The sequence below is a fragment of the Ammospiza caudacuta genome, chromosome 10, assembly GCF_027887145.1.
Source record: "Ammospiza caudacuta isolate bAmmCau1 chromosome 10, bAmmCau1.pri, whole genome shotgun sequence".
Taxonomy (NCBI): domain Eukaryota; kingdom Metazoa; phylum Chordata; class Aves; order Passeriformes; family Passerellidae; genus Ammospiza; species Ammospiza caudacuta.
The window spans coordinates 18,922,631-18,944,991 of record NC_080602.1 but is presented as its reverse complement, the minus strand read 5'-3'; the positions used below and the strand labels follow the sequence as shown (position 1 = coordinate 18,944,991).

Genomic DNA, 22,361 nt, shown 5'->3' with positions numbered 1-22,361 from the left:
TGTGATGTTGCAGGAAATTAACTGGTATATTCTCCCATCAATGCATAAAACTCTCAGTAACTCTGATAACACAAACATGTACACAGTGACAGGACACTGGGACTCCAGAAAATCAAATCGAAGGTGCAACCTGATATTTGAATGGCTCTTTTCTAAGTGGACTTCTGAAAAGCATTGTTAAAACCTACAGGTTCAATTCTCAACTAGCCATAAAACTCCAGCAGTGCCTTCCTCTCCATGAACAGAAGAGACCAACACTGAGAACTCAGCACAGTATAGAATTAGAGTATGGCAATAAACTGGGGTGAAAGTGCCATTAACATAAACAGAAGCACTTTGTCCTTAACACTATCATTATAAGAGTAAGTCTGGGGTTTATGTGCTTTTTACAGAAGCTGTGAAGAACGGCATGCATTTTATATTTTATTTACATGTGTGTTTACAGAAACTGCAGGTGCACTGCAACTCCAAGTAACTGCAAGCGCTGCTGAAGAAAATCTCAGTGCAGTGCTGCTGCTGGCCTTGCCTTCCTTGCCCTGGCTGTTTGTTTCTCAGCACTGCAGGATTCTCAGGAGCCTGCACTGCAATTCCCCAGCATGTGCCGCAGTGACTCAGGCAGCAGCAGGAGCCTGGCATGGAGTGCCAGCTCTCACTCCAACTTCCAGGATGCCTGTGCAAAACTCTACAGCAAAGCCAAGCTATAAAAGGAGATGAATTCAAGGAGAAAGTTCAGCTCCCACTCTATTATGCCACTCTCTATTCTTTTTCAATGCCATTCAGAATTTAATATATAAATATTTGATGTGTAAAATATAAATAACCTCCTTCCAAGTAGCAGCTGCACCTCTGCTAGGTTTCTGAGTTACTGCATTATGATCCCCCTTGCAGGCTGTGGGAGCTGCATTGTTCAAGGCTGCAGAGCACATGACCTCCACCTTCTGCTGACTTGTGCTGTGCTAATGAAGCACTCACAGCTTTTGGTACACTTCTGCCTCACTGCCAGGCCCCTTTAGCAGCTGATAAATACGAATGCAGAAGTACAGGTATTCATTTAAAAACATATCAGGCAAAAAACTAAATTCTCTTGTCCTTTTCACCACTGTCCTGCTTCCACAATTCTGTAAGATGTGAAGAAAAGTAAATCCAACTATCAAATAAAAATTAGGAACAGGACAGAAGCTTTCTCTGCACGACTGTCATGGATTTATCATGCCCAAGTCACACTGGCTGAGAAAGGACAGTATCTCTAACACACTGTATGATAACAGCTTATAGTCCTAGGAAATAAATATAACTAGATCTAGGCAATAAAGTTTCCCTTCATGTCTCACTGTCAAGTTCAAGTTCTCTTTGTATACAGTTTACCAAAATATTTCCTTTGCTATCGAGCCCTTGTGTAATTGAAGTTTTTTGAGTACTGACTCAATGTCAACATGGACCTTAAAAGAGACTTAATATTTAAGTCTAGACTAGTATCTAGAGCATAACAGAAAAGAAAAATAGTCAAGAGAACAAGAAAAAAAAATCACCAAAAAACACCACCACCATCCATAATAAGCTAACAACAAAATCCAATCACACAACTTATTCTGTCTGGGGAACAAGGTGGTCTTGGTTCTGATCTGGCTTTCACTCCAACATATGGGATCAAAATGACACACAAATCAATGGAGAAAAAGCAGAAATCTGGGATATATGAAGCAGCATCCCTGCAACTGTTGGTGACAGCTGAAAGTTTAAAAAATATTAAAAAACAGAAAAAAGGCCATTTAAAATTGCTAAAAAAATGCAGCACTTGAAAAGACAAATGCCATTCAGGATACATAAGAAATTAAAACACAGAGCATATTATTTATATACTTATTACACTAGGTTAAAGATTTTGGTTGTTTTGGTTAGAAAATCTGCTTCCCCTTAGGCTTTGTCCATAGACAACAGAACCAGGTCCTGGCTCACACTCTCTTGGAGCTTCTCTTCCTTCACTGGCAATGGGAGAAGGTTTAAGAACCCAGCCTGCAGAGGCTACAGGAGCTCTTGATGACCACATTACAAATAAGACAGAAAATTAATTGTGAATACTGGCAGATGTGTTTCTTTTCTCAGAAAAGCATTACTTTCCACTACCTCTTAGAACCTAAGCCTAAGAAATACAACATTAATAAGTTGTTGAAAGTGAAAGTGCTTCTATACACAGCCTTCAGCTATAATTAATTTTAAAAAATGTATTTATTAAGTGTGAATTCAAAATCAACAGATTTCCTATGGCAGTATCAGGACTGAGCCTTCAAAACACCCTACGGGAGGGAGGTTCTGAGCTCAGCAGCCTCCAAGCACTTTGAAAAATCACAAATCATTACAGAGAGATCCTAGCCTGGCTGTGGTTTTAGAGCACAGCAGAAATTAGAAATGAATCTGACACCTATTAAGGCTTTCTTATTCACTCAGTGCTTCTTGCCTTTCCAAGCTCTAAAAATACTCCCAGCAGCCACCAGAAGATGCAGCCTCCCACCACCTGGGTTATCCCACATGCACAGAGCCAGGCCGGCAGCAGCAGCCGGCACATACACACACCTACAGCAAAAGCCTTCAAACTGAAAACAGCAAAACAGATCTGATCTGGCAGGGCTGAAAGCAACAGGACACAAACTCTCACTGCAAACACAACTCCACAAAACTTAATTTAAAAATACATTTAAAAAAAAAGTTGTATTTTATGGGAGTTGCACATGAATTAATCAGCCCTGAGAAACAGCCTGCCCTGCTTATCAGCCAGTGAGAGGTGGTGAGACACTTCACAGGTTCTGCTTGGTATTTCATGAGTTAAATGAGTTATACTCAAGGAATCATCACTGACATTTAATGGAGAGAATGGAAGAGATCCTCATTGCAGATCACGTTCAATTAAAGAACTTCAATTTAAACTTATAACCTAAGTAGAAAGCATAGTAAAGAAAATACTAATAACATGAAGGGTGTTATCACTTCATAACAGACACAAACTTTGAGATACATCCCAGCTGTCTTCTAGAGCTCACTGCCTGACACTTCAGTGAAAACCAAACATGCAATTTTCAGTGAAAAATAAAAACAATTGAGTGAAACATTCTAGGGGAAAACCACCCAAACACTTCCTGTGAATTACTGGATTACAAACAGACCCAGGGTGATTTTTACTACACCAGCCAAGTTTGCAAGAGCTTGTCATGCCTGATTTTGGCAAGGGCATTAGTAACCATGAAAATTAGGCTGCTGACCTTTCATAAAGCAAACACTCATTTACTTAAGTGTAACTTCAGACAAACCAAGCTGACAAGCATCAAACACCCCAGAAGCCCCAACTGCATGTATCAAATCATAAGTATTTTTGTTTTCCTGGACTCCTGCACTTGGAATTTAAGCCTACACACAAAGGTGATCATCACTAGTCAACAAAAGCTGTACATACACAGGTTTTTTACAAGCACAGAATTGAAATGTAGTTTTTTGCAAAAAAGTTCTGAGGTTCAAGCAGAGTTTGGAACAACTCCATTTATTTTACCTAATCTTTTTATAACTATGTATCTATACTACTCTATATTTCATTTAGAATTGGAATTTATTTCCATTGAACAGATGTCTACTTTAGCATGGAAATAGTATATATGTACCATTTTTGACATTTATTCATATTTCTGAATGAATTGTTAAATACAGACTGTCTTAATACACTTGCTTCAGCCTTCAGATTTGTTGTCTTTAGGTTCTGTTAGCTTTCAAATATTATTCTTATTCCTTAGTCACATGTCCTGACAGTAGTCTCATTCCCTCCAGTACTCCTCAACGTCCTCTGGGACATTTGCCAGTTTTTGTCATCTGCCCCCATTCTCCTTTGGGAACACTAAAGGAATTAATTTCATTCTTTCCCCAAGCAATGCCTGTCTCTGCTGTTAACAGTTACCACTGGCATCTTTCATCCACTCAGTACACAAAGGTCTCTGTCTCCTTAAGTGATCCCACAGTACTTAGAAATTTAACAAATCTTCTGTAGAGAAATACCTCTCATGCTCTGCATTTTCTTGCTTTAGCATTTTGTAAAAGAATTCTTCTAAAAGATGGAATCCCAATATTGCCATTTTTCATGTCCCACCTTATTTTTATTAGTTCAACAACTTTATACATCTGGGCATGACTGAGCCTCTGTGTGCCTGAGATAAGCAGTTTCATTGTTTAGACACGGCTGGTTTGATCCACTACATATATAGGCTATTTCTTCTGTTATTTCCCCCAACATCTCATCTGAGTTCTTACAGAATGAGCTTTTAAGAAGGGTCTTCTGTTACCTTATGTACAAAAAAAAAACCAAATTAACAACAAAAAAAAAACAAACAGTATCTTATTCTTGAACTTTAATTTCCTAATAATGACAGACTTTTTCAATCAACTGATTTAGAATTTCTTGCATTTGAAAATAAGTTGAAATTTTACCTTTGACCCATCTTGAGAAGAAGAATATTCTTATGAGTTATGCATTGCAGTTCCTCACTGTATTGAATATTGGAAGTCATACTGCAACTTTCCAATAAATGCAGTCAAATTCAATATATTCTAGAGCTCCTTTCTGCCATTATTCCTGCCTGTATCAGATCCCACCCATCCTTTTGTTTGCTTGTTTACCTGACATGTGAGCAGGATTAAGTAACCTGCACTGTTACCAGTTGCTAGACAAGAGGGCTCTGCTGCGGTTACCTCTCAAACTTCCTCAGTTATGTATCATCTGCTTCCTGAGTTACAAACTCACTACAGGAAAGGCTGCATCACTTCCCAGCATATCAGATGCACAACAAGCCAAAATCTTTAATAAATTGTCATTGGATTTGTTTACAGATTCAGCATTTTCTCAAAGGAACAGTGAAAGTTAACTAAAAGATACCAATTCACAACATTTTTCAGGATCAGTACATTCCATGAAAGAGAGCGCACTACTGAAACATTAGATACAAATATCTAGCATCTCTGTATCCAAACAAAGTGCAGATTCTACACTTGGGCTGCTGACAAGCCACATAGCTGAAGGAAGACCTAGAAAGACAACAGCCAAGCACTCAAAGAACCTTTCTTTTCCTCACTCCCACCAAGACAAGAGTAGCTGTCAGATTTTACTGAACAGGTTACTGACTCTAATTTCAATGTTACCATTATAATTAATGACATCCAGCAGAAATACAGATCTCTTTGACTTGGAATGAGCAAGCAAAGCAGCTGAGACTTCCAAAAACCTTCAGTGGAAGAATCCCACTGCAGGCACATCCTAAAGCCCCTGCATCAATGCGGGGTTTGGCACTGGCACCATCCTGCCATGGAATTCAGGCTTCCTGCTTGGCAGAAAGGTGCTTCTCTCTTAAAAGAAACCAGCTAAACTATTAAAGCAAAGCACATATAAAAGAGAAAAGAGATAAAGGGGTCAGAAGAAGCTGAAGATTCACTCTAGAGAAGATAAAGAGTACAGGATCTAGAAAACAAGGGAAAACTCTAGAAACATCTGATACCCTCTACAGGACAAATGCAAGGCATTCCAGGTAGGATAACAAACCAGCAATTCGTGGCAGATCAAAACAATGAACTCTTTAGGGGAAAGCTGCTCCCATACACGCTGTAGCTTTAACTGAGGCCTCAAAACACGAACACGAACCCACCGCTAAATAACAAACGTTATTAACTAAAGGAAAGACCTGAAGCCCCAAGCAAAAGAATGGAAGGAGCACCCTTGTGCTGTGAGAACAGCACAGGGAGCTGACAGGCAAAGCCACAAGCGCAGGACGCGGGGGTAACGCTGAGGGAAACACTCCCGGGGCTGCCCGGGTGATGCTGCCACACACGGAGGGGGGACCCGCCGCCCGTGCGGGAGCGGGCGCTGGGCGAGCCGCCCGTGACCAGCAAAGCCCGGCCGGCCCCGCCGCGGCCCCCGTACCTGGCTGGCCTTGTGGAACTGCTTCTTGAGCCCCGCCACCGACATGGTCCCGCCGCCGCTGCCCCGCGGCCGCCCGGGCCCAGGGCCGCCCGCGCCCGGCAGGTCCCCGCGCCCGGCCCGGCCTCGCGCTGCGCCCCCCGCGCGCCGCCGGGAGCATCGCCCTCCGCGCGCCCGGCCGCCGCCGCCCCATTGGCCGCCGCCCGGCCACATGCAAATGTAGCGGCAACACCGCCCGTCTATTGGCTGCTCGCCGAGATATGCAAATGAAGCGCTGGGAGACGCCCACGCTGCGCTGTCGCATGGAGACAGCGGCGGGAGCGGGCGGGGGCTGCGAGGGGACGGCGGCGGCGGGGAGCACCCACAGGGCATCCACTGGACATCCACAGAGCATCCTTCCCGCGGGGAGCACCCACAGGGCATCCACTGGACATCCACAGAGCATCCTTCCCGCGGGGAGCACCCACAGGGCATCCACTGGACATCCACAGAGCATCCTTCCCGCGGGGAGCACCCACAGGGCATCCACTGGACATCCACAGAGCATCCTTCCCGCGGGGAGCACCCACAGGGCATCCACAGGGCATCCTTCCCGCGGGGAGCACCCACAGGGCATTCACAGTACATCCCTCCAACGGGGAGCACACACAGGGCACCCACAGGGTATCCACAGGGCATCCCTCCTGCGGGGAGCACCACCCGGGCATCCACAGGGCACCTCTCCCGTGGGGAGCACAGCCCCAGTACCAAAAGGCCAGTCAGCTGCCTGGTTTCATCTGTCTTATTTACAATAAGGCTGAAAATATCTCATTATGGGTCTGTCTCATTTCTTGTGGTTCAACGTAGCATCTCTGTCTGAGCTCATTAACCTCAGGTCCATTATTGTAGGTGGTAATTTAATTATAGCTTTCAAAACATGAAAGCTCTTGCAGCAGCCCTGAACACCTGGCTGGTGCTGTGCACCAGAAAAAAATTCACTTGGTAGTGTGGCTCCATACCTGCAGTGATGCTGCTCAGGGATCCAAAGGGCACAGTCTCTCTCTCAGAAGAGCAGATAGACTAGAAAGGGCTCTGCTGAAAAGATGTTTTAGTTGTTTGGTTGGTTGTTGTATGAGGGATTTATATACTGAAATATGACTGTGTATCAGGAATGTGCTGATATAAATTAGAGATGTGGTTCTGCCTTCATGGCAGAGCAATTCCAAGCGATGCTCAAATTCTGGGCAAGATAAGCTCTGTGATAATGCTGCTTGATCCTGGCTGTAAGGATACTTGGGAATTATGATTCAGCTGAAACTCATGCAGGGACCTGGGGAGCAGTTCAGAGATAAGCTTTGCTGGCTGCAGCAGGGCTCTCTGTTACTCACTGTCATGCTCACTGCATTTTGATTGGGTTGGGAGAGAAAAACATTTTCAGAGTGTGTTATAGTTACTTTAGAACAGCAAGGAAGAAAAAATACAAGAACTTTCATACTGGTTGACACAATGTAATTTGGGAGAAAGGAATCAGTGTTCCTACTTAGAAAAAATTATTATACCACTAAGAAACAAAATGTAAAGACAAAGACATTAATGAGTTAAGGATCTGGCTTGACAAAGGACTCTCTGTAGAGGAGAGGCAGAAGAAAAGCAAAGAGGAGAGCACCAATGAACATTTGCTCTGGAAGAAAAACTGTTAGGTGAAGTCCTTCAGGGATTTGGTAATGTTTGAAAGAAGCCTTCCATCACCATGTTATCTGGTGCCACCTATGTCTAAGGAAAAAGCATTTTTGGCCTCCTTACAAGTAAACATGATTACACCACAGACATCTGATTTCAGCAGTTGTTTCTCCTCCATAATTGAAACTGGCAGCAAGATGTTAACTGTCAGAGACAAATTAGTTATGGCTTAAATTAGTGACACGTTTGTAGACACCTCAGGTGAGGAAATAAAGCCTAAACTAGGATATTTGAGCTCCATAGAAGGAATTAAAGCAAGCTCTTACTGTACTATGGAATTAGGGAGACAAGGCAGCTTTGGTTAATCTTCAGCTTTAGGAAGGGCTGGACCAGAGCAAAGGAAGGAGTTTGAAATAAATCCCTGTGGAGGGGAATGAATGGATTATGGAGCTGCTGTGGGTGTTAGCTGTAAAATTGGATTAGATAAAGAACTTTAGTGAGGCTGTATGTCTACAACTTCTTTTTTTTTTTTACAAAAAAATCCTGCCCAAGGATAACAGCCATGTTGTCTCTGCTGAAGAATTTGCAAGTGGGAAATTCCCTGTGGGAATTTCACTTCATAGCCTAATTGATACAGAGAAGATGAAAACCTAATTAATGAGCCAACTTGTGTAGTCCAGGTACTGATGACTTGGTGGAGGCACCCTGAAAGACACTGGTATTCAGCTCAGATACAAGTAAAAGTTATACCTTTAGCTAGCAAGACACAGTGGCTAAGGAATGTCTAGAAGGCTCTGTAATCACATAGTTATATCTCATGGAAAAAAAGGGATTGTAATTTGCTGGGTGATAATCCTTAAATTTTATGCAAAGTTAGTGATTTAGTCTATAAAATGAGAGAAATTATAAATACTACCAAAAAAATTGCGGAGTGGTTCAGATAAATGCTGATATGACAGAAAAAGCCTTATATTAAAGTTGCTGTAAGTACAAGATAGGCTAGGGCATAGCACTAAAAGGGCAGAGTGAAAAATTCTTCACAGAGGGGGCCTTCAGGACAAAAGATGTCTGGCTAGTCAAACAACAATTACACTTCCACTACTCAGGAAACATTAAAGTGCATGAGAGGAATTCATAATGGCTCCAACATGTTACTGAATCAGGTGTGCTAAAATGGACAATGGAATTTGCACAAACTGAGAACTCCTAACTGGGCTCAAATCAAGGTAGTGACCAGAAAATATGCACTGCTGGCTCACATGGGAGAACCGTGCTTGAAAATTGGTCCTGTGAAATTCAAATAAGATAGAGTCTTGAATAAAAGGTTAAATTTATAATTCACTTGCATTTCAGTGTGGTTAATACTATGGGGAAAGCACTGTCATCAGAAACTCAATCTAAAGATATGATAAACAATCTTATAGGTGTTTGGTTTTCAATGAACAAATCATCTTACTTGTAACAGCTGAAATTGCATTAGTAGCCACACAAAGTATTAGGTTTCCAGTAAAATGAAAACTAGAAGTATTTTTTAAATTATCTAGAGGCATCTTAGTATTTGAATTTACTTGGAATTTGAAGCCAACTACATTCACATTCATTTGAATGTCTCTTAAAAATAATGAAAACTGTCGTTGAAATATAGTTGGGGTCTTTGGTGGTTACTACCATAAAAGAAAACATCAAGAAAGGGAGGAAAGATGAGTTTGCAATGGAATTCTATTGTATCTGATTCTGGGCCATGCTGACTACATTATTAAAGCTTTTTTTTTTTTAATATTTAGGCCATAGGAAAATATAAATTAGGGTGCATCAGCTTATCATGCAATACATTTCAACACAAGGCATTAGAAGGAGACTTTGGAGGTACTCACCTGATCCAGGGCAGGAGCAACTACAAACAACAGTGAGCAAGACTCTCAGACATGGTGTGATATCCATTAATGGTCTGTAAGGATTATCTGTATGTAATGACAGTGCAGATTACCTGGTTAGTTTTCATGTTAGTCATCAAAATTGTGGCAATATGCTGTGGTTTTGGTCACAGGAAGAGGGCATACTTGAAAATTATTGTTTAGAAAACAAGCATTTGGAAAAAAATTATTTCCTCTAGGAAAATGATGCCATTTGAAAGAGCAGTTGGCCAATAACCCACAGTGGCCAATAACCCACTCCTCAAGAGCAAACTTGTAGAAAGCCTTCAAAGTAAAGCAAGCTCAGATTCACCTAGTTTGACAATTCTAGAAAAAAAGAGGGGATTACTAAACTCAATTGACACTGATTCTTAAGTTTTGACCCAAACAAATGAAGTAATATAAAACATAGTGTTCCAGAGTGAAATCCAAAGGACTAGAACACTTGGTGAAATCAGTCCCAAATGTCATCCATTTCATTATTTTATAGATGTCACACAACAAACTTGGGAGCTGACATTGTGAAAGCAATGCCAACAGCAAATTATCCCAATAACAAGAACAGAAGAAAATCCTTCTGCAATATATGCCCAGGACAGTAAGGATATCTCATGTGGCTGTTTTAGCAGCCTTTCTATATAGTTAAATTAAATAATTATTTGTAATTAAACAAAAAGAATTGGTCACACAAAGATGTGTTCATGAGCAGGAGCAGGCCAACACTACATTTTTGTTTCTAGAACACAACCAAGCAATTCTGCAGATCAGCACATTCTGCACAGATCAACTGGCTCAGGTATTTCTGAAAGGGCTTTACATTGCAGCATACATTTCATAAGAAATCATGAGAAACGGAAAGAACAGACAGTTTTCCCTCCACAGGCAGCCCTGGCCAGCACTTGGAAAGCTCCTCATTCCAAAGGGACACTGCTGGCAGTTAGAGCAGGAATATGTGACCCTGGGGCCAGCAGACACTCTGGCTAACCTACTGCAGTTGTTTAGGATGCTTATGTTTGCTCCCCAGATCTCCGAACTAAATGCAGCTAGTGAATTATTTTTGGCATATGTGACTGTTCTTCTCAAGCTGACTTTCCATATGTGTTGCTTTACCATTATGCAGATCTTTGCTTTTCTTGTCTCCTTCCCGTGTTTGTATTCGACATGCTTCTCCATGATACTGCACATACCTTCTGTCCTCACTTTGCTAAATCTCTGGCTGTTGTTCTGCAAGTGCCAATAACAAAACAAAAGTTTGCTGGGCCTTCTGTCATTAAAAAATAAAGATGGTTCTAATTATGTGTTTCTTTTAAAAAGACATATAAACAATTCAGGTGAGTTCAAAATCTAGACAGAGTATTTTTTTAAGTTACATATCTGTACAGTCTGTACTATAAGTAGATACTCTAATTTTAAAAACTCAACAATCTCCTTTTTTTGTGTATGCAGCTCTGTCATTCTGAAGTTTCTAAAAATTAGCAGTTCTAATCTTGCAAATTATATCATGTGGATGGACTCCGGGACAGCTCCAACTTTGAGATCTTGTAACTTCTAGGTGCCTGTGTTGTTCCCGGTATCACTAAAACAAAACAGGTTTTGTAGTTAACATGTTACCTGGGCACTCAGTGCTCTCAGACAACACTAGGCTGCTCAACAAAAATTATTTATGTGTCTAAATTGAAATAAAGATATGACTGTCCAAAGTTACTCCACAGTAGAGTCAAACCTGAAAATACTGGAGTATTACTAATCCAGGATACACAGAGCATTTTTATTTCCTCCTCACTTGCAGTTTTCTACTTGACAAACCATTGTAAGATGATTTCTTTTGGATAAGTCTATTGCCCTAAATGGAAATATATCAATTTTCTGACCAAATTGGAGAAAACACCACTTAAACTTCGAATCTCATTGTAGTCAGCCGTGGGAGCCGTGGGCTGAGCGCGGCAGCGGAACCGAGCACCAGGGTCCAGGGGCAGCTGCTGCATGGAGGTACAGCAAGGTAACAAATCCACCAGGAAAAAAAACCCTTTTTTTTCTATTGGAAAACACCAAAAATAAATATGTGGCCATTTCTGAGCTGAAATTTCTTAACCTTTTTTTCTGGGGAAGAAAAAATTGTATTTATCTATTGTAGAACCTATTTGATTTAAGAGAAAAACAAATGTTGATGGTATCATCAATAAGCACAGAAGGACCATCTCTCTTTGAGGTGGCTTTTTTAGAGTAGCTATGTTCCTTCCTATTAAAGAGTAAGGCAAAATAAACTTTTGATGAGTCACTGTAGTAATGTGGAGAAATGTTACTTTGATTTAAACAGATCACACCTGAGTTCTCTGTGCTGCTGATTCACAGGTGACAAAATAAAGGTACAAAATAAAGGTTCAGATTTTCTGCATACAGCTGCCTGTGTTCATCAGAAAATGCTGACTTTCATAGCTGAAAATGCCAGCACAAAATATGAAGTTGAAATGTTGCTAGAAGAGTAGCACTAGCTTCAGAAAGGTGTGAAGGATATTCATAGTAATGTTAAAGTTACCATATCATAAACTATGGTATAATTCTGCTTCAAAGCAGAATGTTGTACCATGCTGGTGTAAGCTGGATCACATTTGCTGCCTGAAATCCCTCTAGAATTTCATGTCACTGTTATTCAGACACAGAAAAAATGTTTAAGTACCATCTTAGTAAGTCTTGATCTTTATAATGATGTTTTTCAGTGGAAAAAGGCCACACTGAAGAATAGCACAACTGCCTTGCCTTGCTTAGAGAATGCAATGTAAAAGCTTAAAAAAAAATCATTATTTATTCAGCTTTATCTGAGAAAAAAATACATAATCATCATAAATCTGAGTAAAAAACTGCAAGGACACAGATTGCCTGTAGTGAGAGGAGACAAATAGTAAAATGAAGTAAAAAATCCAGTGGTTTATCTTCTCCATGTGTAAGTAGATGCTTAATTCTATTTTAACTTGCTTTATATTGCAGAACAGAAAATTTTATCAACTCTGTGACACGGGGACCTTATATAATACACAACGTGGACATTTCAGAGTTGGACTGATTTGTAAAAGCAATTTGAATATCAGTAAGTATCTTGTAGCAAGTTTGTGAATATTCAAGCATACCTGAATTTAACAAAACTTCTACAACATAGATGTTGTTTTGCTTTCAGGGTAATTTAATAGGTCTTTTGGGATCTGCCGTGTTTGAACATCTGGGAAACATCACATGTTGTCTGTTGATCAATGAGGCAACAGGAAAGGCATGATGTGACACAGATGTTAAATATGGCAATACTCCATAGACCAACTGGATCACAAATGGCAATGATCAGACTTTGAAAAATCTGATTAAGTTTCATTGACTGGATAAAATTCAACTGGGTTTTTTTCCCCCCTCAGATCTCCTAACTGTTCTTATAACAGTATTTAGTGGGTATTATTGTGGTCAATGAATTATTGCAAACTGGCTTATTTGGAGGAACAAAACGAGGTAACTGAAGACAAGGACTTTTACTATCAAATACTTTACAGGAAGATGGATATAACTTGCCAGATCCCTGCTGTCTCATCATGAAGATTAATGTCTACTACTGGATAACTTTGCCACTTCTCATAAAACAAAGAATATATAAAGCAAATTTATTGCATTAGTTTAAGCCTCAGTTAATTGACTAACTGCCACTATAGTAATAAACCTTTTTCTCTCTCATATGCAAAAGAGAAATTGTTTATACGAATTCCTTTAATTGTTACCCAGGAATGCCACCTCCTGGCTACATATAGAAACGCCCTTTGAGAGGGAGAGGGGGGAAAAAAGCAGCTTTCATTCTGTAGTTTCCATAAAACCATTTCAATTAAATATATGTTAAAAATGTGTGAAACACAGGCATGCCTCCTGTCAGACTTCCTATCTTGCTCGTTGAAATGTAAAGCTACTCAGATATTTACTTTTCTAAAGAAATTGCGTGGTTTAAAATAATAAACACACCTGACACTGACTTTCTGTAGAAACAACCTTAAAGCTGTTATATTTAAAGGTAGCAGCTGAATCAATATCATGAATGAAAATCTGACCTTACTGACAGGACTTTTGCCACTGACTTCAGTGGGGCCTAAACTTTCAGCCTGTATTTTTTGAAGTTGCTCTTATGAGCTGGGTTCAAATTGTCAGAAGTTTTGAAGGAAACCAGACATATCTTCTGCAATTCAGTGGGCACAGGACTATCAAGGGGAAACTGATTGTGCTAAACAATGATGGTAAAGGTTTTCAGAGTCAGAGACCTCTCCTTCCCTATGACCAGACCAGATTAGCTGTTGCTTTTATTCCTTGAACTTGTCCAAAAATAGACTTGTTTGGTGTTGCGAGTACAATAATATGTTCCTTGAAGCAATCATATTATTGTGCTGCAATCGACTCCCAAACCAAAGCAGAATTCTACTCTGGCTGCTAGGATAATCTTCAGACAGTAGGACAAACAAGCCAGGGAATTTCTCTCACCTGTAAAACAAATAAGAAGCATTTCTCCAGTGCATGAAGGAGACTATTTGGGCAGACAGCAAATGAAAGCCCCTGCAATTACAGATTACTGCATTTAGCTTCTGCCTTTTTTTTTTCTTAACCCAAATATTACAGCTGTGATTTCTCTTGCAGACTTAAATTCCCAAGTTCATAGGTAAAAATAATTTCACTGAGACCAATACCACACTTAGATATTTCAGAGGGAAATAGGTTCTTTTTGATTCTGCCCATCAATTTCTTTACTGTGTCAAGTATAACATGGCAGAAATGGAAATGGAAGCTGCCAAATCACTTACCCTTAATGGGGACACTGGACTGCTTTCAATTTGCCAAATCTGTGATTCTATTATTTTTTTAATGTTGTCAGATGGGCAGTAATTTCAGGATTCAGCACCTATTGAAAGAGGTTGAAAAATAGTGAATGTTCTGTCTTAATAATGGACATCTGACATGTTTGATAGACATTTTTGTTACCATTAAAAAGTTTCTATCTAAATACAGAAGATACAGGATGGAAGTTATGAATTTTATTCCTTTTCCTTTTTAAAGTTATATTAATTGTAATGAGCTTTGATAGGCTGCAGATGTGTGGTTTTTCTACAATAAATAAAAATAACATGAAGCTTTATCAACTTTATTAATCCCTTCTTTGGAGGAAGAAAATAAAAGAGAATAAATTGAGATTAAGCTGTATTCTGCTGTTCTACAGTGCCATTCTTGCTTGTCTTTCCTGATGTGCCACCTTGAAACCATGACCCAGGCAGTGGAACGTGGAAAGCAGGTACCCACTTACTCAATCCATCTAGACAAATGTCCAGAGTTTGCTATTTCTCTCAGCTGCCTTCTGAGAAAGCTGTAAGAAGCCATTAATAATTTTGACATGTATACTAAATTTTGACAAATATAATAAGTAATGGAAAGAACATTTGGGAATCCTGCGTTTTTTTTTTTTTCTTTCAACTTTGACTTAAAACATTACAGGGCTTCTAAGATTCTTACAGTACCATGCTTTTTCTTTAATGAGGGTGATTATGATCAGGGTGCCAAAGAAATGATTGCATGTGTTGGGTGACTCTGTGGGGTTTTTTAAGAGGAAGGCAGGGTTGAGGAGACAAGTGCTCAAGGGAAAAAGAGAAAAATGTTCCAGCATGAAACTGTTCCAAGAATTTGCTGTAACATTAGTGATACTATCTCCTATCTGTAGATGGCAGTGATCTCCCACTGCCTGCTTCGGGAGGAAAGGGGGAATGGTGGTGGTGAAATCCTAAAATTAAAAACCACTGTGCTAAACAGATGTGGGGAAGAGAAGTCACAAGGTATATGCCTTGTACTTCATTCCTGTGAGGAGAAGATGTGTCATGCCACTGAGAATCTATTAATTTCTATACCAAAGGATTTTGACAACAAATTCCAGAATATTGTGTTTTGAAATCTATCTATGATTTAAACCCTTTGTTGGCTTTTTGGACTTCTTGTACACACCTTAGACACATTTGATTATTTTAAACATGTTTATTCAAATAACACCTGCTGTTTTCCTTCCAAACCCCTCTGGGTACTTAGCTACCTCCTTCATCAGTTGTTCAGCAGGTCTATTACCCATTTCATTTTTAGCTGGTTTTCTCTTGACACTTGCATTCATTTTCACTTTCATTCAAATAAAATGCAGTAAACAGTGTGGAAGTTTATCTGGATATACTTCAGTGAAGGGTGTGATGTAAAGCTCGCTGAAAGCAGAGTTTTTATTAATTTCAGTTGGCTTATGATCTTGCCTCACAAAATCTCCCAAGCTTGATCACCAGCAGAGAGAATCTTCAAAATGCAACATAAAGTCACTATTTTCAGTTGTGGATTGTTTTTATTTTAACAGTTCTGTCTGAAGAATTTCAAAATGTAGTACTTTTCATAAAGATCAGACTATAAAAACTACATTTTTGAAGTTCTATTTCAAGTGCCACATAGATAGCATCAGATTTTAAATGAAATCTAGACACACAAATGCAGATGAGGAGCCTAAGAGGATTTCAAATACCATCTAAATAGTATTTTAAAATCTGCTTCTGAACTCTATAAATATCAAGGAGATTTTGGGTATTGTGGGGCTGAAGATGCCTCCAATGCATGTATATGCAAAGTGGAAACACAGAAGTACCTAAGCCAGTTATTTCTTATGAGCCATTGTTCTTAGTAGAAATTGAATCACTGCAAAGAGGAAAAAAACCCCAAAATATTAATCTGCTTCTAAGGCACCCCAGCCTAGTGTAAATAGCATGAGCATTAGATACCTTAGAGTGACTTTGAGACATTCCTCAGCAAATCATGAGCAGCTATCTGTTTCAGCTCCTTCCATTTAACCCTGAGTCTCATTCCTTGCTGCTGAAAGAGGTTTTGCAATATCAGCCCAGCTCATCTGCAGCCACTGCTGTTTCACTGCAGTCGAGCAGAGGCTTGTCATTAGCATGACCAGTGGCAATTTTGACCTCTAGTGCAGAAAGCCAGCATAAATTACTGAGCATTGCCTAAATCCTTTTTGGAAAGCTCATTTGGGAGTTTTGTCCTTGTGCACAGGAATGTATCACATCCTGTGATGTGATCCTGGAGCAGAAAGGATACACACTCCCCATCCCAATGGCAGGCTTTCCACACTTCGCTGTAGTAAGACAAAACCATCTACATGGCATCACTGTATTAAAGCTTTCTATACATGAATCCTACATTTTCTCCTCTGTGTTTTGTCACCTCTTTCTTGCCATGCCAAATGGCTTTTCCTCTGACCACACTCTTCAGTTCTTTGAAAAGCAGCAGCAGTTTCTCTAACTGATCTGTCATATTTGCTAAATCTGCAGTTCTAAAATTGAATTTGTTTTTTGAATGAGTGAATGGTTAATCTTTATTTTCCATTGTCACAAAAATAATCCATTAAGCTGTTCCCAGTATGTAGTTTCATAATATGCATTCTCAAAAAAAAAAAAAAACCAAAAAAAACCAACAAAACAAAACAAAACAAAAAAACCCAGGCAGCTAAGGAATTGTGTATTAAGGAATTGTGTATGACCTTATTGCCTATTATTTACAGATCCACACATATGTCTACATCCAGACTTGCCTATTCCCTCACACCACTGGCAGGGCATAGTACAGAAAATTAATTTTATTAGCACACTTATATTGTTCTCCCTCCAAAAAAGACTATCGTGAGATAGTAAATAAAACCTAGGTTTAATATCTCCACTCATGCTCTAAATGCACACAGTAAGATCCCTTCTTTGGGAGTTACATTTGGTCACTTCACAAAAATGTCAACACTGGAATTTTGCAAAAACCCCCATTTACTAAGCTGTTGGCTCAGTTTGCTTTATATACACATCCAAGAATATTTGCAGTTTGAGCCAAAGTGTGCAGGACTCCGTGTGATTCTCCCACAGCTTCCAGTGACACTTGCAGTGTTTCTGTCTACCCTTCCTCCCTTCTGCTTCTTCCCATCCTCATTCTTTTGCTCCCTCTCTTCATCTTTCTAATTCATTCCACATGCCCTTGAATATGTACCATGCAAGCTGCTGTTTTGCATTCAACATTTGTTTATCCTGGGACTTATCACAGTATCTGAGAATCTCATAACTTTCACAGATTTTTATCCTCCTGAAGCCTTTGTGAAACAAGGAAGTGTGTGTCAATTTACAGGTGGGGAGTGGTCACACTGCAGATTAAGTGAGGTGCTCAGAGCCCTGCTTAGCCATGGGAGCTCTGTTCAAGCATTTCTTGGCTCCTGATCTCCTGTATAGATTGAACATTCCTGTCCAACTACATCTCCTGCAGTGCACCACAGTCTCCTTTCAAAGTGAGGACAGGCCATCACTCCAGCATTTTTGGCTTCTGGGAGATACAAATTGGATGGGGAGGCTCTTCTTACATTAGAACAGGGATGTGAGACACAAATTCAGAAATTTCAGAAAACCCTAGTGCAACTTTTCCAAATCAAAATTAATGGATGGATAGAAAAGAGAATGTGTGTGGGAATGGGTTCAAATGTCTGACCTAGATTTCCATTCCCCCAAAAGAAACCAAAGCATCCCAAAGTAACCCCAAAAAAACCATGCAAAGCAGATACTTTACTCATAAACAGGTAATGATCTAAAAATGCTGGCTTCTGAAGAAAATCTTGTAATGTCTCTAGTTGCATCACAGACTGGAAGAAAAGCACATATCTAAGATTTCATTAGTGTTATCTTGTCTTTCTCATTTCAGAGTATCTTCTGTAGATGTACCCAGCATGGTTTTTGCAATAAAATTCACCTACCTGTACATCCACACAGTAAGTCTGTTAATGCTGGTTCCAAATTAAATTTTTTTGAGTTATCAAAACATAAGGCTGTGTATCCATGTTTTCCAGCTCAAAGGGGAAGCTTCCAAAGCAGTGAAAGGAAGGCTCACATAAGGACTGAGGCTGGCAACATGTGAAATTTGGGTGCCAGGTTATTAAGTATTCTGATTTAGCGACGATGTGAAACTTCACAATGAGCTCTAAAATAGCTTTGCTGATACTGAGGTAGTGACCTCTGAGGCTTTCATGTGACTGTGCTGCCAATGGGTTGTCTGGTCCACCAGGGTGCCACTTTCCTTTGATTTATCTTTGAGTCTGAGGAATTTTTATTTTTTTTTCTGTAGTAAGAAAATCCTATTTCAAATTCATTATTAGAGCTGGCCCCAGTGGATAAATCCTAGTAACTAGATATTTATTTTCCATGGATATATGTACTGGCTTTAAAACAAGCCTCATGCAGATAGATGTCTGGTTTTCCTTATTAATTAAGGGAGTTGGGGAAGGGAAGAAAAAGGGGAATATAAAATAGCTCACTTACCTGAGAAAAGCTGTGCAGCTGGGTGTGATCTGTTGTATAATTCAGAAAATATGCATCTAATCAATTGTACTTTCTTGGAACCTAAAGAAAATTGGTTTATAGCAAACGTTGTCATACAAACTTGGTGATAAAATAAACATTCTGATTACTTCTGCACATTTCTGCAGACCAAATACAGTCACTATAAATGAAGTTTAAAAAATAAAGAGAAAGAACAGAAAAGTAACAAATTAAATGTTTGTGTAAAACTACTCTGGTAGTGAGCCCATATCTCCTATTCTTGGGATTCAAACTGCTTTGCCTAGTGAAAATGTTTCAAAACTGACATGCAGAAAGAGCTTGCATTCTGCTGCAAGCATAACTTCCACTGAACTGTGTAAAAATAAGGCAAGATACAATGTCAACACTGAGAAGAAAAGGTTAAGTTACAGTCCTTGTAAATTTGATGGGTACTGCATAAGAAAGCCTTTTTTCAGTAAATCAGTTTAGAGCTTTTTTCTGTTCAGCATTAAAAACATTTCAGCAAAATCAAAAGTTTCTAGATCTATCACAGAACTGTGAAAGTAGCATTTCTACAGGCTACAAAAGATATTTTAAATCTTATCAGAAATCTCATCAGGGGACTTACTCTGCCTGCTGAAATTTTGCAGGAATTTGCTCTATCACCTCTATGCAAACTGCCTAAAGTCACCCACAAAACTAGAGATGAATTTTTAGAGATGCTCAGTGTTTGATGCAAGAGAGACAGTAAGGAGAGGAGTCTCACCTCCACCCTCCCAGCAATTCCAGCTGCTGATTGCACAGTCAGATGCTGTGCAGGGAGCTCAGCCCAGGAGTTTCTAGAATTGTGCTTCATGCTAAGCACTAACAAAAATAACCAGTATCAGCTGCTCATACCCTGAATATAACACAAAGGCTATTGCACCTTACTGGATTTTTCTCCAAAACTTCCTCTAAAATTACCTTTTGCACAAAGGCAATCAGCAATGCAGTGGGTGTGCAAAGGCTGGGAGTCTCCCACACCGAGCTAGGCTTGAGACGATGCCAGTTACTGCCATGATGGGATTTTTCCTTATATTTTTACTCTCTGAGTAATCCTCTTTCTCAACATTTTTGTTCATCTATTTTTTTGCTTCATATTTTCAGATACATAAATAGATGGAAGCATTTTACAGGAGTTCCAAAGCTTCCTGAGAAGTGATTGACCTTTCCAACACTTGGAGTATGTGCACTTAATTGAAAAGTTCTCCTCTTGATATATTTTCTCTAAACAATGGAAAAAATATCTATGTTAAACAGACCCCATCCAGGTATGTGTGTAAACTTGAGAGAAGAATTCAAGGCAGTTATTTATAAAAGAATGAAAATATTAAGTATTATTTATTTAGTGCCAACTATATTCTTGGTTCTTATCTGTTCTTACAAGCAGCACTCTGTTCATACATGGAAGAAGCAATTTGAAGCCACAGCATCTGAGCTACAGTAATTTTCATATAATGGCAATGAAAAGATGCCAGCAAAGTACCTTTTATGTGTGAGTTAAACTTAGCTTTGGTTGACAGTGTGCCCACTGCAAAACATACACAATACCTATAGGAATGATAAACAGAGCTTTCTCCAAAGAAAGATTTTGTTTCCTACTGTTGTAACTTAGCTATTAATTTAGTTTATAATTTAATCTATCAATTCCTTATCTATAAAGGGGATGCATCAGGACTTCTCTGAGTCTTGTTCAGGCACATTTCAATGTCTTGTGAGAGGAGCTACCCTGCTACAGGTGTTGCTCCACCCCTGTTACTCCACAGCCCTAGTCAAGACTGGGGGCTCAAACTGCAACTGTTATATCCAACATAATATGAAACATTAATTTTATTATGGTAGCTGCAGGCATTAAGACTTTAAACAAGGAATAAAAAAATACTACTGTTTGACACATAAAGAATAGCAAAGAAAGAGTTCTGGAAATGTTTTAAAATACCTTAGTAATATTTTCTGAAGCTCTAGACATATTTACTATAATCACATCTCTCTTTAAGTCTTGTAAGCTAACACCATCTTATTAACTTTTAATATATGAAAAATATGCACTATAGGAAATGCAATGTTACTAATGAGGTAAAGATCTCCCCCCTCACTGTTATTTCCTGTCCATCTCCGTGGTAAGTAACCATGTATCTTTGTATATGGACATGCACAAGATAGATAAGTGAGATAGCTACTTACCCATCTCCAGTCCCAGAGGAGCTCGATTAGCCAGTGAGAAGGCAGAGGCCACATCAAACCAACGCTCTACAGAACAAACCCAAAGAAGTGCATTAAGATTCTGCCCTTGTAATGCCAGCTAGTGAGATTTTCACACATGGAGAATACTGAATAGGACCTTCTAAAGCTAAAAGATCCTGCAATCACATTTTGTCCCACCAACTAGTAGCTCCTGCTAAGACAAATACAAAGAAATCTGCACTTAGAACATAGAGAAACACTCCCAGAAAATATCTCAGACTTTTAAATCACAGCAATATTCCCCTTGTTAAAAAGCAGATGAAATGTCTTTGCTTGTTAAACACTGCATTCATAAAAGAAAACTTTTCTTTGCTGAGGATTGCACACAGATTTCGAGTACTTTTCTGCAAGCCAAATACAGACATCATTTTGTTTCTGATATAAAATGCAACCCTTCTGCAACCTAATCAAAAGTTAGGCTGCCAGATCCCAAATGATACTAAAAAAAAAAAAAGGTCACATTAAATTTCTAAGGGTCATTATTAAAAACATGTGGAATGTTCCCTCCAGTACCTTTGGAATTTAATTGCATGCTGTCTGGACACTCAGAGTATTCCTCTCAGGCAAGGAACAAAACACGCTGATGTTAGAGGCCACACTGAAAGCACACCCTTGCTTCCCCTTGCCATCCCCTTGTCCCCAGACCTCCCTACCCCTCTGGCCAAACCCTAAGGACAATAAGCACAAGAAATAGCATGATCATGGAGGAGTGCTTGAAAGTACTGTTAAAACCATAGTTTCTCAAGGGTAAGAAGAAAAACTCAAGAAAAAGCAATGTAACTGACTGGTCCAAATTTAAACAAAACCCACCCAAAGCAGCAAACCAGACAGGGCAAACCAGGCTCTGAATTAAAGCCAATTCCTGTGATCTTTCAGGTCGACCAATGGCTAACAGCAGCCCCACAGGGATTAGGAGCTCTGCCTGCTACTAAACTGAGCAACCCTAAATGTAAACTCACTCAGCTCTTGTAGCCATGTTGAACATCTACTGGAGTGTGACTCAAATCAGTCCAAAGAATTCCAGTAGAATTTGATTTAAAGGGGTTATTCAGATCTCCCTGATACCTCCTCCTGTTCCAACTTTTCTGTAAAAGCTGATTCAATACAAAACTTGCAGCACTTCCATGAGCTTTAGATTTCCTGACCTCCAGCGAGTGGGAGGCCTATTGCAGTTTCCCTGGA

At 39.5% G+C, this 22,361-nt stretch overlaps 1 protein-coding gene across 2 annotated transcripts in view; it reads right to left on the bottom strand.

Annotated features, from left to right (window-relative positions):
• The window catches only part of SH3GL3 (SH3 domain containing GRB2 like 3, endophilin A3), a 57,128-nt gene extending 35,976 nt beyond the window's left edge, over nt 1–21,152 (bottom strand). Inside the window, exons 1-4 of one of the 2 annotated variants that reach the window (XM_058811744.1) lie at nt 21,120–21,152; nt 18,897–18,977; nt 14,334–14,431; nt 9,478–9,564 (exon numbers count right to left, since the gene is read on the bottom strand). The gene's annotated coding sequence lies outside the window, so the exon portion shown is untranslated. Of the gene's footprint in view, nt 1–9,477; nt 9,565–10,626; nt 10,741–14,333; nt 14,432–18,896; nt 18,978–21,119 lie in introns of those variants that run through there. The other variant, XM_058811745.1, reaches the window with a different exon arrangement.
• Between the last annotated feature and the right edge of the window lie 1,209 nt (nt 21,153–22,361).